Source organism: Camelus dromedarius, chromosome 11, assembly GCF_036321535.1.
Source record: "Camelus dromedarius isolate mCamDro1 chromosome 11, mCamDro1.pat, whole genome shotgun sequence".
NCBI lineage: Eukaryota > Metazoa > Chordata > Mammalia > Artiodactyla > Camelidae > Camelus > Camelus dromedarius.
Window position 1 is genome coordinate 30,712,583 of NC_087446.1, and position 20,541 is coordinate 30,733,123.

The 20,541-nt window shown below is 41.9% G+C and overlaps 1 protein-coding gene across 6 annotated transcripts in view; it reads right to left on the reverse strand.

The window, feature by feature from the left end:
- The window catches only part of TMCC3 (transmembrane and coiled-coil domain family 3), a 261,506-nt gene that overhangs the window by 61,905 nt on the left and 179,060 nt on the right, over positions 1 to 20,541 (reverse strand). Inside the window, exon 1 of one of the 6 annotated variants that reach the window (XM_031463016.2) lies at positions 2,920 to 3,027. The exons of the other annotated variants lie outside the window; for them this stretch is intronic. The gene's annotated coding sequence lies outside the window, so the exon portion shown is untranslated. Of the gene's footprint in view, positions 1 to 2,919; positions 3,028 to 20,541 lie in introns of those variants that run through there. 6 annotated transcript variants of the gene reach the window in all.

Sequence of the window (20,541 nt, forward strand, 5' to 3'; positions counted from 1 at the left end):
ACTTTTCACAAAATATCAACTCTTCAAAAGACTGATGCTCCTGAAACACTTGTACTGAGAGCTCACTTCCTAATGCTCACAACTCCGAATCTATACTGTGTGGGCAATGGTGTTTCCCATACAGGGTCTTCACTGAGAACCCCGCTGGTGCAGAGAGCAGCAGTGCATGACAGGCATAAACAGAAGGCATCCCTCAGTATCGTGGGGGATGGTTCCAGGGGCCCCCGTGGATACCAAACTTCACGGATGCTCAAGTCCCGCATGGACGAATACAGTTGGCCCTCGGTATCTGGGAGTTTTACACCCGCGGATTTGGAGGACTGCCTGTACCTGTCATGGCAGCTGATGAGAGTCACAGAGTTCATCCAGTGACTGTTTGTATACAGCTCATGTGACCTCTAAGGACTAAATTGCTTTATTTGTGATTCTCAGATACTAAAGGTTGGTTCGCCCTTCAAAAATGGTTTCTGTAACAACAACAAAAAGCATGAAAGCTATCTCCGTAAGGTTGAAGCTGCTCAGGACCCAAAACAGAACTGGCAGATTTATTTTTAAACAAAGTAATGGAATCAGATTCCAAGATGTATTTGAAATGTTTACATTTACTGAATTCTTAAAACATTAAAAACTACTTGGCATTTGAACATAAACATGCTCTAGAGACCCAGAAATTCCACACCTAGAAACAAGTACCCACGTTAGGAAAGTGCATGAAAAATATTCACGGCAGGAACGTCCACAATGGAAAACAACCACAACAGTAACAACCACCCAGAAGTAACCCAAAGGTCTGCAACAGAATGGATACATACACACTGTGTGCATCTGTGCAATGGAATGAAATGAACCATGGCTTCAAGAATTAAGACGGATAAATCTGAAAAGAAGCAAGTCAAAGAAGAACACGTGCAGTATGAATTCCACTTTACAAAGGTCAAACACTGGCAAACTCTTGTTTAGGTACAAACACAAAGGTAGTAAAATGGTAGAGAAAAGGCAAGGGACTGTTTAACACAAACTTTGGGACAGCATCACCTCCTGGGTGAGGAGGCCTGTGATAGAGGGATATGAATCAGAGAGAAGGTCAGAGGGTCAAGTTCGATCTCTTATCCTGGGTTTTAGGTTCAGAGGTGTTTCATGTTTTTAAAAAAGGGAATATCTTCTATGTGCAATATTTTCCAATTTTCAATCATTTAAAAGTAAAAACTATGGAACAAATTACACAGTTAAGTAAGCTGAATGTCCGTGTATGTAGGTTATGTGATGAATAACATTCTCTCTTAATTCTTATTGCTCTGTCTCCAGATCTACACTTAAATCTGGGCAAGAATGTTAAAATCTAAATTTGAGGCCCTACTTAATTGTGACCTGAATTCAAAGGTCCTCAGGCCACCCTCTGCAATAGGTCCTGACTTAGTCTCCCTGGGTCATTATCCTCACAGGTTCACACCCAGGAATGTGAAGGATGTAGTCAGGAAAGAGCCCCAAACTTCCCTCAGGATACAAGGTAACCTCCAGGCAAACTGCAAACAACCCAGGTTTGCACTTTAGGTCACCAGCTCCTCAGTCCCTGGAGGAGGGGGACCAAGAGGAGGAAGAGCCTGGGAGTGGAGGGGACTGGCCAGCATTGAGAGGAATTCTCCAGAAGAGACTGTCAACCAGTGGCTGGCAAACAGAGACCCATTCTGACAACCCTTTGGACAGCCTCGCACAGAAGGCACTAGAGTTGTTCCACAAGCTGTGCTCCAGCAGTCTGGGTGGCAACTTTCTCCTTTCATTCCACCTGAAACCATGCACGTCAGTCTCTGTCACCATTGCACTCACAATGCTGGGAGGCTATTAAGAGGCTCTGCTGTTAGAACAACTAGTTCTCCAACTTGTTTTTACAACAGAAATTTAATCTCCAAAATGCAAAGGATCAAATGATAAGCGGCAAACTCCTCCAACTTTCCATACACCTCATCCCACTGAGCTGTTTCAGTTTCTAAAGGCTGGGGAGTGTTATCAACAGTAAGCCCGCCCCCGTGACATACTAGACAAACCTTTGACACACTAGACAAACCTTTGACACACTACTAATAGGGGGAAAAAAATGACCTGAATAAATACGTTTGAATATTTTAAAGTCCAAGAAATGAAAGAACAATTAGATTTATTTTGTAGCAATATACTTATGTCTTCTACGACACAGATGCACGCGTGCACACACACACACACACACACAGCTGCAAGCTGAATACAGATTTCCCACGAGATCAAGCAGCTCCCACAGGCAGAGTTCAGGTGAAGTGGACCCTTCCCTACCCCACGGGGAGCCTTGCATCCAGCACCCAGGGGTGGCCGAGGACGGCGGAGGTGCCCTGACTCTTCAGATGCACACACGATGCTTCCCCTCTGCTGCTTCCTCTCCCAACCTGAAGCTCTGAGGCCACTGCCACACCACACAGTGTCACGCAGTCAGTTTTATGGAGTCTGAAGTTTCCAGGGAAGAATGGCCACTTGTCAAAAGACCAGATGTTAAAGTACAAAGTTAGATTCCAACGCAGTCCTGTTAGACCCAGGATTACTTTCAAACTGACAGGGAGGTAGGAGGAGGGCTGGCTCTTTTCCAGCCAGTAGCCGGCACACTCAGACCTAGGTTACTTGTTCATCTCTTAAATTACACAGGTTGGATTTACATTTTTAAAGGACCAAACGATAAGGCGTTTGGTGGTTCATTAGGAGTTGCGGCAGTTTACGCATCTGGAAACCCACTGACACATGAGGGAAGGATTGGGGCAAGCATAAAGACAACTATTAATAAAAGACCCCAAATAACTTGTGTGTCTTTCAAGGATCTCACAGGCTACAAATACACAAAGCTCTGCAGTATCTATTTACACAGTCTGGTTGAAACGGGAGAGTGGTGAAGAGACTTACCAAACGCCACACCACCCATCAGGGAGCCGACCGCGGTCAGCCACAAGCTCACCCTCCTGCCCGAGAGGCACTTGAGTCTGTGAGGCAGGCAGGCTGGATCTCTAACAGCTGCTTGCATATGACTCACCCTGGCCTTTGGAGATACTGCTCACGTATCTCTGGGTATTCCCGTGTTTGTCTCATAGAAACTCCACGCCCTGCACTGTAACCAATACCACTTACTGCCGGCAATAATACACTGTATTCAACTCACTGCTGACAAATGGGCTCTTTGTGCCGCCAGAAGAAAAAAGACACATTCTGTGTTTTGGTAGAAAAGCAGAGCAGCACCGAGTCCCATTATCACACAGCTCTGGGGGCGCGCGAGGCCCTTAGCGGAAGTTCAGTCTGGCACTCCCAGCTTACCGACTAGGAAGCAGGCTCAATTCAACTAACTCTGGTTGGGCAGAGCTGAGGCAAAGCAGTGAAGTGAGCACAGGAAACCGCAACGTGAACGAAGGCAGGGTGAGCAGCAAGTGGTTGGAGTGTGTTGGGAAGGGCAGTGAGTGGAGTCCAGAGACTCTTTCCTCTGTTGCTTCATTCATGAGGCAGATGCTCACTGGTGCCTTCGAGTGTCAGGCGCGGTGAGGCGTGCTGGAGTTGCAAAGCACCCCCCCACCTCACCCCAGCAAGTGGCAAGGGAAACAATGACAGTAACAGCCACTGATGAGTGTCATGGAAGGTGTACATGGTGCTACAAGACAGCACTTGGGAGGGGCAGCCAAGGGGGAGGCCGGAGGAGGAGGGCAGGGGAGGAGATAAGGCTGGTAAAGGGCAGGAAGAAAAAGACGTGTCAGTCAGAAGGTGCTTCAGGTAATGAGTTCTGAATCATTTATCCAGACAGCAGGTGAAGACTTGATGGCTACCACACACAGCGGAGAAGGGAGCGGAGGTACTGGCTCAGCAGACGGGGAATCAGAGTTGGAGGGTTCCAGTTAAATCATGCTAAGGTGTTTAGATTTCATCTGAGAGGACAGGTGGCAGCTGCTAAAGGGATTAGGGTGATCAGATCTCTGCTTCAGGCAAGTCCTTCTCAGAAAGCAGGAGAGAAAAATGCATTTCAGTGGGGCAGAATGAAGCCTGCAAAAGGAATCTAAGGCAAGAGGCTGGGGAAGGGTTCGGGGTGGCAATGGGGAAGGAGAGGACAGCGTCTGAGATGTACGAAGGAGGCAGCATCAAAAGGACACGATACTAAGTGGATGAGGGTGAGTCACGGAAAACCCCAATTCTGTTTCATTCCCTCTGGAGGCCGATAAGATCATTCACGAGACAGGCAACTGAGGAGAGACAGGAGGAGGAAGAGATTTGGGGCATTGGAGGGTTCAGCATCAGACATAATAAATTTGAGGTTCCTGTGGGACGTGTAAGCACAGAGGTCCAGAGGGACCCTCAGAACTGGAGCCCAAAGGTGACAGTGCCTAGAGTCAGCCCACTCAGAGGATGTGCGTGCCTTCAGGGTCAGGCAGACCTGATTACTCCCCACTCTGCCACTCAGTAGCTGTCTGACCTCCAGCAAGTAAATTACCCTTTTGAGACCCTATTTTCATCACAGGAAATTTCTCCTTGAATTTAATGAGATCAGTAAAGGTCCCAATGTCAGGCCAGACACAAATATTTAATACTTTTCTCTTGCCATTTTGCAATCATATACTGCTTTTTACTGTAATAATTTGAGTCCTAACCTCTGTAACAAATTACAAGTCTTTGAATCCTTTTTGACCTTCCTTGTAAAGAAGACATCCTCGAATACCTGAACTGCTGCAAGTCATATGAATACTCCAGCCAGAATGGGTCCGGGGGACCGGAGGTTTCTTACCCCTGACGTAAAGATTTCAAAATGGTTCTGTGGTTTATGTGGTACTGATTTAATTCTGAGTTGTAGGGTGTGATGGGGGGCAAAAGGGCAATGGGAGTGTGGAAAAGAAGAAGATTTTTGTCAGTCTAATAAAGCCTTATCAAAGTAACAGAACTTTACTCCTTGAGTAAAACTATACTGTAATATTTAAGAGGAAGAGTGTCTACCGAAGTTAATATTTATATAGCCTCTATCCTCTGGCTCCGTTCAAGTAAAGGTCTTAAATTAAATGTTAAATAACAAATTCTAGCAAATGGATCGTGCCTTAACCCAACATTAAATCAACAGTACACTCTGTATATAAGAAATACACACTTTCTTTGCTAGGCTCATTTTGCTTTTTCTATTTATATAACTCGTACAATGGGCATTTAAAAGCTACAGTAAGATTTAAAAATCAGACTGACCACTAAGGCATATAGAATTCTACTCCATGTAGCCAAGTGTGTTCATTTTTCTCCTGGTTTTGCCTTCAGATTTGGGCTCTAGTTGGTCTTACCCATTTATATGGCTGCCTTCCTAGTCTGAAAACACCTTGGTCATTTGGATATTTTATTTCGTCTCCAACTTAATTGCTATACCACATTCACAGTCACCTCTTCCTTGCTTCCTGATCCTTCCCTGGTAAGCTTCATATATTCCCATTCTTTCATTCACAGCCTAGTTCAACACATTTACTTCATGTTCTGTCTCAGTCATCAATAGCTCCAAAAGACTCACACATTTCCAATATAAATTTACTTTACAATTGTCTCAATGCTCTCTAGTTGTTCAGCTCATTTCATTATTCTGATTAAATGTAGAGAAAGATTCAATTCAGAGCTATGGTCCCGGGACGTCTTTAACTCCCAGTGTCACTCAGGCATGACCAATTTCAGAGGGGACTTTGGTCCCTACGTGCTGAGGAAGAACACGTATCCTCTCCCCATCATGTCCAGCCCTAACCTGAGGTTCTTGCTGCTCTCAGATTTTCTGGACTCTGGATGGCTCCCTTTAAACTCACACAATACACCTGGCCATCCCTCGTTAGCCAATCTCTAAGATTTTGCCTCCTCACTGACATACAGACGCCCTCCAAGATACCCTCCAATTCTTCCCAGACTTGAACAGACTCAACAAATTTTCTGTTTGTCCTTAAGATCCTCTCCTATCTTGCTGCCACTAGGAGGCAAGATGAAGGCAGACGGAGTCAGCATCTACACTAAACCAGCACGTTCCCATGGCACCTGGCTCCTGACCTGCATTAAGCAGACACACACAGAGCTGAGTGGGAGACTACTGAGACGGAGTTCTTTCAATTTAAACAGTCTCTGAAATACACACCATACATACACACACACAACTACTACCCCATGACTCACATTAGAGGCGCTGTTTCAAATGAAGAGCAATTCATGACCATAAAGCTTCACCCCAAACTGTCCCACGGCACCTATTAAAGGAGCAGGTCACATCCAGGAAGCAGTCTACCGTCACCTAGAGCGTGATTTCCTTACTATTCATGTTCTGCTCCAGGGGTTCCCTTACTTTCTCTTCTGAACCCCATTCAGGTTGTGACCCTATGACCCAAAGCTCCCTCTCTGCAAATTCAGGGTTAGCTACTTGCTTTGCCAAGCCATTCTTTATTCTCTTCTCACTCTGAACACCTTAGATGCCTTTGAAATTCTTCTCTTTGTCATGAAATATCTCATTTAATTCCTTTAACCAGAGGCTGTGTAGACTTAGGTTTTGAGTAAACCAGGAGAGTTAGCTGCCTACCTGCTACATCAGAATCAACTAGGGCAGGAAAGCCTTCAGAAAGTAAAAGATTTCCCCAGTTAACTGGTGCAACCCGTTGGAAGGACGTTTTGTCCCCATCTACCTTTATTTGAAAGACACATAGGTCAAACCCAACAATTTTGCTTTTAGAAGTTTATCCATATATGGTTACCAAAAAAAGATGTACAAAAATATTCAGTACAGTATTACACAGTAAAACAAACATAAGGGAAAAAAAAATCACCCTAGAAGGAACTTAAATTGAATATCAATAGGAGACTGGTTAAATAAATAATAGATATATAGGTTTTGTGCAGAGGACGTTTCTGTAAAGATAAATAACAAACTTAACAGAGCTTATCTCTGGGGATAAGGATAAGAAGTTGGAAAGAGACCACTTTTCATCATGTGCCCTTTAGTACTATGGGACTTTTTCTTTTTTTCCTATGAACTTGCACTTTCTAAGTACAGCAAGTTAAAAAGAAAAGAGAGTGAATCAAATTTTAGCTTACATGGATGATCTACCAAACACTTCATTTAGTGATGTTATTTAATCTTTATTAAACAGAAAACAGAACAAATAAGGCACAGACAGAAACTCTACGAGGCAGATACACATTACGGTGTGCTTGCTCCAGAAGTCATCGTCACACTTTAGGAACCCTTGTCCTAGAGTCTCAGAAGATGATGCTTTTCCCCTTAAAATGCATGCTGTATGTGTTCTAAACTCTTCCACAATGTGTTCCAGACTCTTTCACAATCTAAGTGGCTCGATTCAATCCTCTCCCTTGTGCTAAACATGTGTGCTGACACTTAGACTTAGTTTTACTCTGGAAATTTGGGTGAGATTAGAAAAGCCCCACAACCTTTGTCAAAACCTGAAAAAGAAAAAAAGAAAAAGAAAAAACACACCCTCAAAACCCTTCAAGTTAAAAAAAAAAAAAGAAACTCAATGCTCAAGCTTTGGACTTAGTGAGTCTTGGGGTCTGGGAGTCCAACCCTATGTTTTTAAACAAGCTCTCCAGGTCATTTCTATGTTGCTGGTATTTCTCATGCACACCCGAGGTAACTGCACCTGGCAAACACTCTGTCTTATCCAAAGGAAATCACACACCATAGAGCAGAAAATTCTATGAACAAAGGTGTTCACAAATGCATACTCCAAGACTTTAAAACAAATAATTTTTCAAACACTGATATGGAGTTTGGAGCCAGTACTGGCTGTAAGCAGAACCCACCAGGCCCTTCCAGCTTCTGGCTCATCGGAGGTGGGGCAAGGGGCTTATGTGGAAGAGCCATCTTTGGGGCTGGAAGGAAGCTGGCAAAGTGCAGACCGGTGTTTCTCAAGTTGTGGCTGCAATCACCTGATTGCACAGCCGCCTTTCTCCCTCCCAACCCCACCCCATTCTTAAGTCCAAATAAAGTGTGACAAGCACTGAGCTAGTTGGTACTTCCTGAACATCTGAGTGTAAGATCACCTGGGGCCCCTGCTCTCCTGGCCCCACCCCAGACCTAGTGAGTCAGAATCTCTAGTAGAGGTTCTGGATGTTAAACCAGTGATCCAGGTTATTCTCATAAACAGGGAAGTTTGGGAAACACCAATACATGTCAAACTCATTTTAAGATTAGGAAGCCAAGGCCCAAGCTATTAAGTAATTTTCCCAAAGATCTAACAGCTGACTAATAACAGCTGGGACACCAGAAACCTGGTGAGTTAATTCTTTCTTCTTATACCAGTATTACTTATGATTATGTTTATCATGAGTATCTGTGAAGTTTCTGATTCACCACAGTGAGGCCACAGGCAAGTGACTAAGTCTAAAGACAAAAGGCGTGTCACTATGGTCCACTGGTTTACACAGTAACTGACGCCGTGAGGCTGTCCAATGTCTGCCTACCTGCCCCTTGGGGCTCTTTCACTTTCAGTATCAGGATGAGGAGAAATCTGATAGAAAAGTAAGTGCAGCCCCACACATATACAACCAGGTGAGGAAGATTCAAAGTCCTCCGATCTCTATTTCTTGGTCAAATATGACAACCTTTAGCAAAAGAATGCTAATAATCACACACTTTCACTTATAGTAACAGCCTATATCTTGCTCTTGGGAAAGAGAAGAGGAGAGATCCTACAGAGATTCCACAACCTTGTCCTGAAACCAATATCTCTAAACCCATCAATAAGAAACACTGATGGGAAACGAAACCCTCAGCTTGGAAAGCACCCGGCAAGCTTGAATTCAGGGAGGATTCAATCAAGTTATAATTGCCTTTAATTGTCCCTCCCACATGGTCACACAATTTACAGCAGTAATCAGTTCCCCGAAGAATGCGCTCAATTTCTTTTCTACCTTTGAAATCAGAATCGTTTCCGGTTAGGTTCTTACCATCATTTTGCTTTGATTCAAAAAAGAAAAAAAAAAAAGAAAAAAAAGAAAAAAGAAAAGAAAAAAGATATACCAAGATACAGAAAAGGATGAGTGAGTGAATAAAAGACAAACATGCAGACAGACTTTCTGGAAATAAGCACTGATCCCTCTAATGATAACCTAGTGGAGCCGATGCCAATTGGGGAAACCTTTCTGTTCCAGGGCACACAATCCAAAAAGCACATTCATCTGGTCAGACATTTTCCATACTCTGATTTTTATTTTTCTTGGCATGCTCCATTCTCCTCTAATAAAGTCACAACCCTTTGTTGCCATGGAACCCAACCAGACATGGAGCCTGTTACTATGACTTCCCTGCAGGTCTAAAAAAAGACCTAGTGACCAAAAGAACATCTCTTTCTTTAAAAAAAAAATTTTTTTCTAAGGCAAAGAGGCTCCAAAAAAGAATCAACCCTTTTATATCCATTAAAGTTTATGCTTTCATGCAGGCTACGTTGCTCTCCGGAGCCAAAGCTAGCCAATATTTCATAAAAATTTGTCAGCTGGGATGTTCCCAAGAAGACGGTTTATAAATAAGTTTAAAAAAAAAAAAAGGGTGGAGGTAAAAATGTCCTTAGGATTTCTTCCTTTTCTTCTCCTTCCAGGCAAGCTTCCTAAAATTTGAGTAGCTGTTTAGCAAACATGCGTCAATCAGCAGCTACCAAATTGCAATATTCGTTTCCACCAATACTTAATTTTTGCCAAGAGCTCATGATTTCTCTGCAAAGAAAAGATAAGCTAAACAGTACAATCGACCCTGTGTTCTGTTATATCTGGAGCTGGACTAAACCTGTAGGAAAAAAAAGCCTGAGGATAACAGCAGAGCTACATAAGGAAAGAGAATTAACATCTGTTGAGTGCCTACCCGGAGCTGCTCACTTTTAGGTCATCACGAGAACCCAGGGACAGAGGCATTCCCCTTTCTCTGTCTTGCAGCTAAGGGACCAAGGCTCAGAAAGCTTCAACAGCTTACTCCACGCTGCCATGCTAGAATGCTGCCTGGCTCCCAAAGCCAAAGCTACTCATTCACTCAGCCAGCGTTTATTTGTGGCCTCACAGGTGCTTTTGCATTTTGTTAGGTTTCTTGTTCTTTATGATAGAATTTGCAGCCTGTAAAGCCTGTCTGCAAAGAGGGCATGAAGTCTCTTTCTGGCACAAGGGGCGAGTTTGGGCTGTACCCACTTATAACCACCAACACATATGCACAGCAGCAGCTAACCCTTGCAAGAGTCATGACTAAATGCCCTGGCCATTTACCTAAGTTGACAGGGGCCACTCACCTACTGACCACATCCCTCAAAAGGCTGGCCGCTGACAAGGCCTTCCAATGCTGGACTCTGGAGCATGGGAAGGACCAGGAAGCTCTATGTACCTGTTCTCATGCAATTTCAGCAACAAAGTAAAAGCCAAGCCATGCAAAAGCATGGCAATTATTCTATCTAACCTTGGTTTTGGATAGCTAGTTTCAAGAAATGACTAGTAAGAAGGAATGTGGCAAAGAATGGAAATTAATTTTGAAATTACATTATTAATCATACCAGCCTTTCAGCTAAAGATATGTTTCCTCATATGACGAATATAACAACTTTCCTTAAAAGAAATTTCAAAAATCAACACAAAACTACAATGAGATACCACTTCACACCAACTGAGACAACTACCAAAAGACATCCAGTAACAAGTGTTAGCAGAGTTATGGAGAAATAAGAACCCTCATCAATTGCTGGTGGGAACATAAAACAGTGTAACTGCTATGGGAGAGACTCTGGCAGGTCCTCCAAAGGTGAAACACAGAATTACTGTATGATCCAGCAATTCTGTCCTCAGGTACATACCCAAGAGAAATGAAAACATACGCCCACAAAAAAATAAATAAATAAAAATAAAAAACAAACCTGTACACAAATGTTTATGGCAGCATTAATCGTAATAGCCAAAAAATGAAAACAACCCAAATGCCCATCAACTGATGAGTGGATAAATAAAATGTGGTATACCCAGGCAATGGAATGTTACTTGGCCATAAGAAGACATGATGCACTGACACACGCTACAGCATGGATGAACCTTGACAACATGCCGACTGAAAGAAGCCAGGCACAAAGACCACATTATGTCTGATTTCATTTACACAAAGTGTCCAGAACAGGCAAGTCCATAGAGATAAAAAGTAAACGAGCAGTTGCCTTGGCTGGGGAGTTCTGGGAGGGGGGAAACGGAAAGCGATTGCTCCTGGGTACAGAGTTTCTTTTGGGGGTGATGAAAATGTTCTAAAATTGATTGTGGTGGAGATTGAACAACTCTGAGTATACAAAAATCATTAAATTGTACATTTTAAAATGGGTGAATTGCATGGTATGTGAATTATATCTCAACCAAGCTGTTACTTAAAAAAAACAAACACAACTCACTTTTCAGTTTTCAGTTGTCCTACTGAATAAAAAATAACCCAGCTCACGAAATCACCTGATCTTGAACGCATTACCTTGTCTCTGGGGTCTCCGTGTTTTTTTAAGGAAACAGGCTCACGCCTGAACCAGATGCTCTCTTTCGGCGTCCCAAGCAAAGGAATCTTTGACTTTTTACTTGAGAGGAAAAGCCACTTGGATGAAACCTCTCAGGAAGTGTGCCAACAGGGTAGTCAGACCCCGTCTGCCTGCCGGGCCAGGATCCACCCCGCTCTCACTAAACTTCTTTAGGTCCCCTCCTTTCTTCCCTTCACCCCAGCTGCCATGCCTCAGCTGATTCCCGAACATCTGCTGGGTGCAAGGTTCAATGCCAGACAGTTGTCATTACCTCTAGTTCTCAGTCCACAATCCACCAGGGAGAGAGGGACGCTTCCACTCTCCTGGTGCAGAACAGACTCGGGAAGACTACGCAAGGGGGTCAGGGTTGCACAGCTACGCGGTGGCAGACATGAGATTTGAACTCAGAACCAAAATCTGCTTCTTATTCCTACATCTGAGTTTTTCAAACTGGGTACATAGACATATTCTTGGGGATCCATGAGTTTGCTACAACTTAAAAGAACATGTTTATTTTGATGAAAAAGAGTATTAATATAATTTGGAGGATTATAGTAGAGAGGTAATCATCTGCTGACCAAGTCCCTGGAAACCCTGGGGTCTCAAGGCCTTTGTATTTGTACTCATTCTGGAGCCAGGTAGCAGTACCTCTTTAGTTGTCGTCAGTCAACAGGAAAGTGTTGGTCAACTGCAGTGGCTTTCCAGGGCTGCCATAATAAAGTACCACAAACTGGGTGGCTTAAAATAATGGAAATATATTGTCTCATGGTTCTGGAGGCCTGAAATCAAGGTGTCGGCAAGGCTACACTCCTTCTGAAGGTGCTAGGGGAAGGAACCAGTCCACGCCTCTCTCCTGGCTTCCAGCAGCCTCGGCATTCCTTGACTTGTAGTTTGATTGCACTAATCCTCTGCCTTCACATCATCTTTCCTCTGTGCATGTCTGTCTCCAAACTCCCTCGTTTTATAAGGACACCAGTCATACTGGATTAGGAATCACCCTAATGTGCATGGACGAAGAATGTCACCTGCCATATCAATAAACAAAGGATATTGCAGCCATCAAGCCATCAGCCACTGCAGCCGCCCCTACTGTGCACCCTGGGGGACCCAGGATGGAGAAAAGCAGCACACTGGCCCTAGATGGTTAAGGTGCATATCAAAGGAGAGATTTCAGTGAGCCCAGACTCTTCCATCTTCCCAAACATAGAAAAGTGCTAAATTCGTTAACTTGAGTTGCCTGGTTTCCTTTAATTAAGAGTAACTTTTTTAAAAAAATTGTATTTTATTTATTTATTTATTTATTTATTTATTTATTTATTTATTTATTTATTTATTGAAGTATAGTTGATTTACAATGTTGCAGTAATTTCAGGTGTCTAGCAAAGTGATTCAATTATATATGTATATAAATATATATTCTTTTTCAGATTCTTTTCTTTTATAGGTTATTACAAGATATTAAACATAGTTCCCCATGCTATACAGTAGCTCCTTGTTGGTTATCTATTTTTTATGTAGTGGTGTGTATATGTTAATCCCCAGCTCTTAATTTACTCTCCCCAACCTCCGCTTTCCCCTTTGGCAATCATAAGTTTCTTTTCTATGTCTGTGAATCTATTTCTATTTTGTAAATAAGTTCATTTGTATCATTTTTGTAGATTCCACATATAAGTGATATCATACGATGTCTTTCTCTGACTTACTTCACTTAGTATGGTAATCTCTAGGTCCATCCATGTTGCTGCAAATGGCATTATTTCATTTCTCTTTATGGCTGAGTAATGTCCCACTGTGACCTCTTTATTCATTTATCTGTGGATAGACATTTAGGTTGCTTCCATGTCTTGGCTACTGATGTTCTGACTACCTGGTTTTTGTTGCAGAAACTCCTATATATCCTGGCTCCTCCCTTACCTCTTTGTAGCAGTCCCTTAGAGCTATCTGAGGGTTGAGTCCTTAGAAAGTCTGCTGAATAAAACATAATTCTCAACTTTTAGATCATGCATTTCTTTTTTTTTTTAGTTGACACATGACTACCTCTGTTAAGACCTTATTTCCAAGTAAGGTCATATTCTGAGATACTAGGGGTTAGACTTTTTAAAGAAATGCTCCCTTGTGTCTCCTCTGCTCTCATACTACAATCACACTTCTGGTCACCAAGTGTGTGTGTGTCGGGTGTGGGTCAGGGGGAGGTTCCCTACACCGAACAGTTCTTCCAAACCAGCAGTGTACTTCATATCAACTCCTTCTGACACTATCTACCTGGAGATGGCATCAGATCCCACAGGTTAAGGGCTCAATCCCCAAGACTGTCTTATTCCTGAAACTTTAGACACCAGTCTCCAGTCCACATTGTTACCTATGCTTCTGACTGACTGACTAGAAACTGGAGACTCCCACACCCGCTCCTCAGGTTGATTAACTTGCTAGAGAGGCTCACAGAATTCAGGAAAACATTTACGTCCTAGAACACTAGTTTATCATAAAAGGATATAAGATGGAAGGAATGCATTGGGCAAGGTATGTGGAGAGGACAGGATACTCCATGCCCTCTCTGGACGCAACTCTCCCAGCCCCTCCACCAACCAGCGGTGGGGGTGGGGGGCTCTCTGAATCCCACCCTATTGGTTTTTATGGAGACTTCATTACGAATGCATAACAGATTAAATCATTGGTCACGGGTGATTAATTCAAACTCCAGCCCCTCTTTCCTCCCCAGAAGCGGGACTCAAAGTTCCCCTGGCAACCAGCCCACCCCCATCTTTAGGGACTTTCCAGAAGTCATCTCGGTAACATAAATTCAGGTGTAGCTGAAAGAGGTTTGTTATATGAATAACAAATGACACCAATTTCACCTTTATCAATAGTATCACTTAGGAAATTCCTAAGGTTTTAGGAGCTTTGTGCCAGCAATGGGGACCGAGACCAAATACATATATTTCTCATTGTAAATCACAACTATCATAGACTTCAACAAATCTTTTTCAGGGGACACAGTTCAACCTATTAACACTGACTTTAAGTATAAATGATGCCTAAGTCCTAGATAACTGTCAAATGGTCTTACAGAGAAGAAAGGTGTCAGAATTTTTCTGACAGAAAAGTTACGGTAGGATTGAGCCTTTCCATATCACGCAGTAGGTAACAGAAGCACTGAAACTCAAAAAAACACCCTGCCTTGAAGTTTGAAGTTACTACTATACCAACATTGTGATGAGTGATTTAGAGCATCTGTATGTTAAGTTAATGTTAATATAAGTTGTTACTACCTTTGTATTTTGTGTGGATTTGTTTGAAAAATTTCATAACAAAATGTTGGTGGAAAAATTCCTCAGTCTTGATGAAATCTGCTAACAAAACCTTTATTCTTAAAGAACACCTAAGTAAAAACACCAATTAGCATCTTCAACAGGCATTTCTCTACACGCCACAAGTGGGGAGAAAATAAATTTTAAAATATGGAAATAAAAGTACACGTCTTCCTTAATAAGGCTTACTTGAAGAAGAAACATAGCCAAGGCCTTAACTAATTACTGGACATCCTCAAACACTGAACTCTGAAACAAAAAAGGCCTGTCTGTTGGAACGTGTGAACTCAAATAGCACCCGAACATCCATGCATAAGATTCTTCATTCATTCTTTCCTTCCATTCTTGCTTCCTTCCATTTCTCTACCCATCCAAACATTAATTTTGCATTATGTGTGAAGCCCTGGAGATGCAATCCCTGTCTGCTTTCTCGGGGTGACAGAGACAAGCAAACCACACGTGAGAACACGAAGGGTCACAACAGACTTGGGTAGAGGGCGGGTGGGGAGCACCCATGCTGGGGGTGAGGTGAGAAAGGGAACCAGGAAACCCTTCAGTTGAGTATCTCACAAAAGCTTTCAACATCCTTATAAGGAAAGAATTATACTTAATTTTTACACGAGGAAGCAGATGCTCTGATGGGTTGAGCAAACTGCCTAAGAAGATTAGTTCACACAGCTTAAGTGGCAGAATCAGGTTTACGAACCAGGCCCGGGCCCCTCAGAGCTCTAGCACACACACTAAACGAGGGCTGGAAAACAGCCTGAACTCTTCCTATCACCTCCACTGCCAGCGTCCTAGTCCAAGCCACCCTCACCAAGCCCCACCGGTCTCCCCACACCAGCCCACACCCACCGGCAATCTGTTTTGAATCCAGCAGCCAAGGTGACCCTTGTTAAGTATGCACTGGACCATAAACAGGCCTGTCCACTGCCTCTGCGCATGCTTAGCATGTATGAGGTCCTGGGTTCAATCCCCAGTACCCTTATTAAAAAAAAAAAAGAAAAAGGCCCAAGCACAAAAAGATCACACAAGGTCAAACAGCATTCAAAGGAAGGGAGAGGGAGAAGCCTGTGCCACAGAATGTATATCTGTCAAACTCCAAACTCATCCTCAGTCAAATCCCTTGTAAAAATCCTGGCCATGTGGATTAAACTGGGGTGGGGGTGAAGGTGGGGGATGGAACTGGGGGTGACATTATAATGGGAAAGCCATAAGCACCTGATTTCATAAAATTCTAAGGCAAGTAAAAGGTGCCTTTCATCTCTGAAATTCTAGAAAGGAAGCAAAATCACTACAAGATCATTTCCAAAAAGCAAACAAAACCTCATTGAGAGATGGTACTATAATTTCTTGAGCATGATGCGTCAGTCTGTTTTTGTAGTTAGAAAAGAGGTGCCTCGTTGGAGTTACAAGGGAAGTGTTCCACTATAAAAACCTGCTGGTTGCCATGACAATTAACATCTCTGTTCCTCCCTTTTTTGCAGCATCCTTCTTATATCTGAGTTAAATCAAGGGACCTATCTGTGATGCTCAGGGTTTAGTATTTGCTTTGCATGAGGATATAAAAATCTATACACACATATATAGGCATATACAAACACACCATCAAAGAGGTAAGCAGAGGTGAACCAAAACCTCAAAAATCAGTACCATCTGTCCTCCTCTGCCAACGATGTCCTACAAACACCTAGCAGGAAACACCCCTGCAGGAGGGTCTAAGTATGAAGGCAGGTGGGCCAGGGAGCCTGAACAGCAGACACCTACTCCTTCCTGTCAAGAGCCTCGCAGGGTGGGCTCTGGGCCAGTTCTTTCCAGAAGGGCCCACGTGAGGCCAGGGCTCCCTGGAGCACTGTCATTTTCCGTCTGCAAGTCTGTCCTCTTAAGCCCGAGCTCCTCCAGGTCTCTCCGGTCTCAGGGCCCAGCACAGCGCTGGGCACACAATGAAGCACTGAGGACAATGAAGGCAGCTCTGGGATAAGGCAGCCTTTCCTTATATTTTCTACTGAGCTCTCAAGTTAGAACCTCACCTGCTTCAAATCGTCCCTGCCTGAGAAGAAAGCCTGGGAATTCTAAACCCATGTTCAAGGGTGTGCAGCTTGGGACCCGCCGTGTAGCACTGCTGCTGGTTTCTATCACCATGGTTATGAGTCTTGACCCCTGACCCTTCCCTAGACCCAGGGCAAAACAAAAAGTAAATGAGAAAGTTATAGCATTGCTTTGATTTATCTTCTCCTTTTCAGGACAAAGGCTTCTCATCATTTAATTGTAAAACATATTTGTTTTAGAAAAGCCATGAAAAATACCAAAAAGGTAATGGAAGAAAAATAAAGCACCCACCGTTCCACTGACCCAGAGGTAAGGAGCGTCTACATTTAGGTTTCTGCACTGCCATCCTTCCAGCTGTCGATGCAGCTCTGCCTAGTGGTTAGGGGCAGGCTTGGGAATGCAGACTAACCTGGGTTCAGGGCCTCGAGAGCCTTTCCACTTCTTACTGCTGTGATCGTGCATGAGTCATTTACCCGTTTGAGCCTCAGTTTTTCATCCATGAAATGAGGACAACGGTACCTACATTTTGGTACTGCTGTAAAAATTGTTGTGAACCAGGCAATGCCCGTGCCACAGTGCTGACAGAACTCACTTTTGCTACCTTTATTAATGTTCCATATTAACAAAAATGTATCTTCTGTGCATATATTCTGTAAACTTTTTTAATCAACATAAAAGCATGAGCTTTTGACATGACAATGAATACACGTCTATACATTGATGGCTTTAATTCCAAAACAAGAGCTCACATTAAACCAGTGGTTCTTCATCTTTTTAAAAGGTCACCTGCCACCACTGAGAATCATTCAAAAAAAAAAGCAGCAGCAGCTTTGGAACATCTCCCCTAGAAATACGTACAAAAGACAAAACCCACAGCACACAGCACCTAGGTTAAGACACGAAACACTGGCCCTAATTTCATGTGCTATATATATAATGATACTTAATCTGTAAAATTTTATATTCTGAAGTAACAAAACATTTAAGAAATAACAGACTTACAAATTAGTGTACTTATGACTGTGGAAACTGATGCTCTAAACTTTTCATAATGCATGAGAAAAACTGAGATAAACTCAGTCACATGTCACACTTTAGTACTCTTACAGATCTGATAGTGCTTATCATAAAATCACAAAAGAAATCACAACTACTTTGTTAGTAAATAATTCTCTAAAATAATTGCTCCTTATTTATTTACACAGTAGCCCAAAATAAGCCTGGGTTTTTTCTAAGGCAGCTAGCTTATTAAACTCTCAGGGGATTTTAATTTTCTTAAGTTTATGCTTGCCTCAGTTGTTATGATACATGCACCAACATGAAGGAATCTCAGAAGCATTATGCTAAGTGAAAGAAGTCACACTCAGAAAGGCTCCGTACTGTATGATCCCATTTCTACTGCATTCTGGAAAAGGCAAAACCACAAGGACAGAAGTGGGGTCAATGGCTGCGAGGGACTGAGGACAGCAGAGAGAAGACTGACTACAAAAGGGCAAGAGAGACTGTTTGAGGGTAATGGAAATAGTCTGTATCTTAATCGGGTGACAGTTACAAGGCTGTATGTATTTGTCATAACTCAGAACATGTACTCTTAAAAAGGGGAAGTTTTACTATATGTAAATTATATCTCAATAAATAAAATATCTCAATAAATAAAATATTGAGATGTGAGTAGAGATGCTTAAATGCTTAAATAAATGCTTAAAACTGCCTACTAGCAAATTCAAAATAACTTTGTATTTGCTTTCAGGCAAAATTAAAATGCACACAAACTTTAAACAAATACTATTTAACACCTACCCCAAATCTAACAATATTATAGAAATCCTCTATAACAGATATTAAAACATAGCTTTAAAAAAAAAATCACTCCCATAAGTACAGTTACTTGACAAAGCTACTTAAGGACAAGATGGTAAAGTTGAAGACACTTTTCCCTCTGCTTCAGGAATGTAACTTCTAAGTATCTTTCCAAGAGAAACCCTCCACCACCCTCTCTGATCTTCTCAGAATCAACTTGCCTGTTCACCATGAAGAGAATGGCTATAAACACACTCTGATTTAATAAAGCATGTACTGAAATAATGCACAACCGTGAAAACAGAAATGAAGGCAGATAAATTTTAAAACACCATGTTTGGAAAAACAGCAAGTTACAAAAGGGATGCCATGTATATAAATATTTAATACAGAAGACAACAGTGTAAGTCGCTTATGGAATCTTGCAACATACAAAAACCTACAAAGGAACGAAACACAACCACTTGAGGTTACGGAGATCTCTGAGGAAGCAGGAAGGGAGAAGGCAGCCAGATACTGCATCTGGGAGCATAAATGTCACCTGTTCTTAAAAACAAGTGACAGAAATCTGATGAAAACATGGCAAAACGTTACCAGCTGTTAAATCTAGGAGGTAGGTATAGGAATAGCACACTTTTTTTTTATTATTCCTTTTATTCTGAATTTTTAAATTGAAGTACAATTGCTGTACTATGTTATCTAAGTTTCAGGTGTACAATATAGTGATTCACAATTTTTAAAGGCTATATTCCATTTATAGTTATTATAAAATATTAGCTATATTCCCCGTGTTGTACGCCATATCCTTGGAGCTTACTTTATACCTAATAGTTTGTACCCCTTACTCCCCTACCCCTTTATTATCCCTGCCCTTGCCCCCTCCCCTCCGGTAACCACTAGTTTGTTCTCCATATCTCCAAGTCTGCTTCTTTTTTGTTATATTCACTAGTTCGTTGTATTTTTTAGATTCCACATATAAGTGATATCATACAGTACTGTCTTTCTCAGACTTATTTCACTGAGCATACTACTACTTTTCCGAGTATCACATTTTAAAAAATGTTTTTCCCATGTCTGAAGCATTTAGTAATTAAAAATAGATTTGCTGACTAACCAGAACTAGTTGGTTAATGATTTGATACAGGCTTTCCTCATGCTCAGAATATTCTTCCCTCTGTGAATCTGGCTTACTTTTAAAATATAGTATAAGTTGCTGTTTCTGATGGGTCATTTCATTACCTTATAATTCTGGAATCTGATGTCACTGCATTTACTTCCATAGAACATTAACTTCAACCTTAAATTAAATTCGACAACTGAGGCAAGCACACACTTAAGAAAATTAAAATCCCCTGAGAGTTTAATAAGCTAGCTGCCCTAGAAAAACACCCAGGCTTATTTTGGGCTGTTGTGTAAATAAATAAGGAGGAATTATTTTAAAGAACTATTTACTAACAAAGTAGCTGTGATTTTTGAAATGTCCAAAGTATCAGAAAACATAACATAATCTTTGTATACAGATTTAATGTATACATATCTAACAGTATACATATTATTCTTATTTCATACTCTTACCTGTTACCATTAAAATTACGGCAAATGTGCAACAAATCATTTAAAAAATGAAGGTTGAGAAAGCATCAACATTTAATTTAAAGGAACACACAAATACAAGATTATGTCATTCATCTCTTATTTGCCCAAATAAATAAAGGCCTCAAAAAATATTTGTTGGAATAGTGGGCTCAGTCCCCAAAACCATCCTTAAAAAGCACGAGCTCTCTTTTTAATTCTTCCTTTAAAAATAAGAACTTAATTTGAGCTCTGAGTACTTAAAACACTTTCTTGCTGTTAGAGAATCT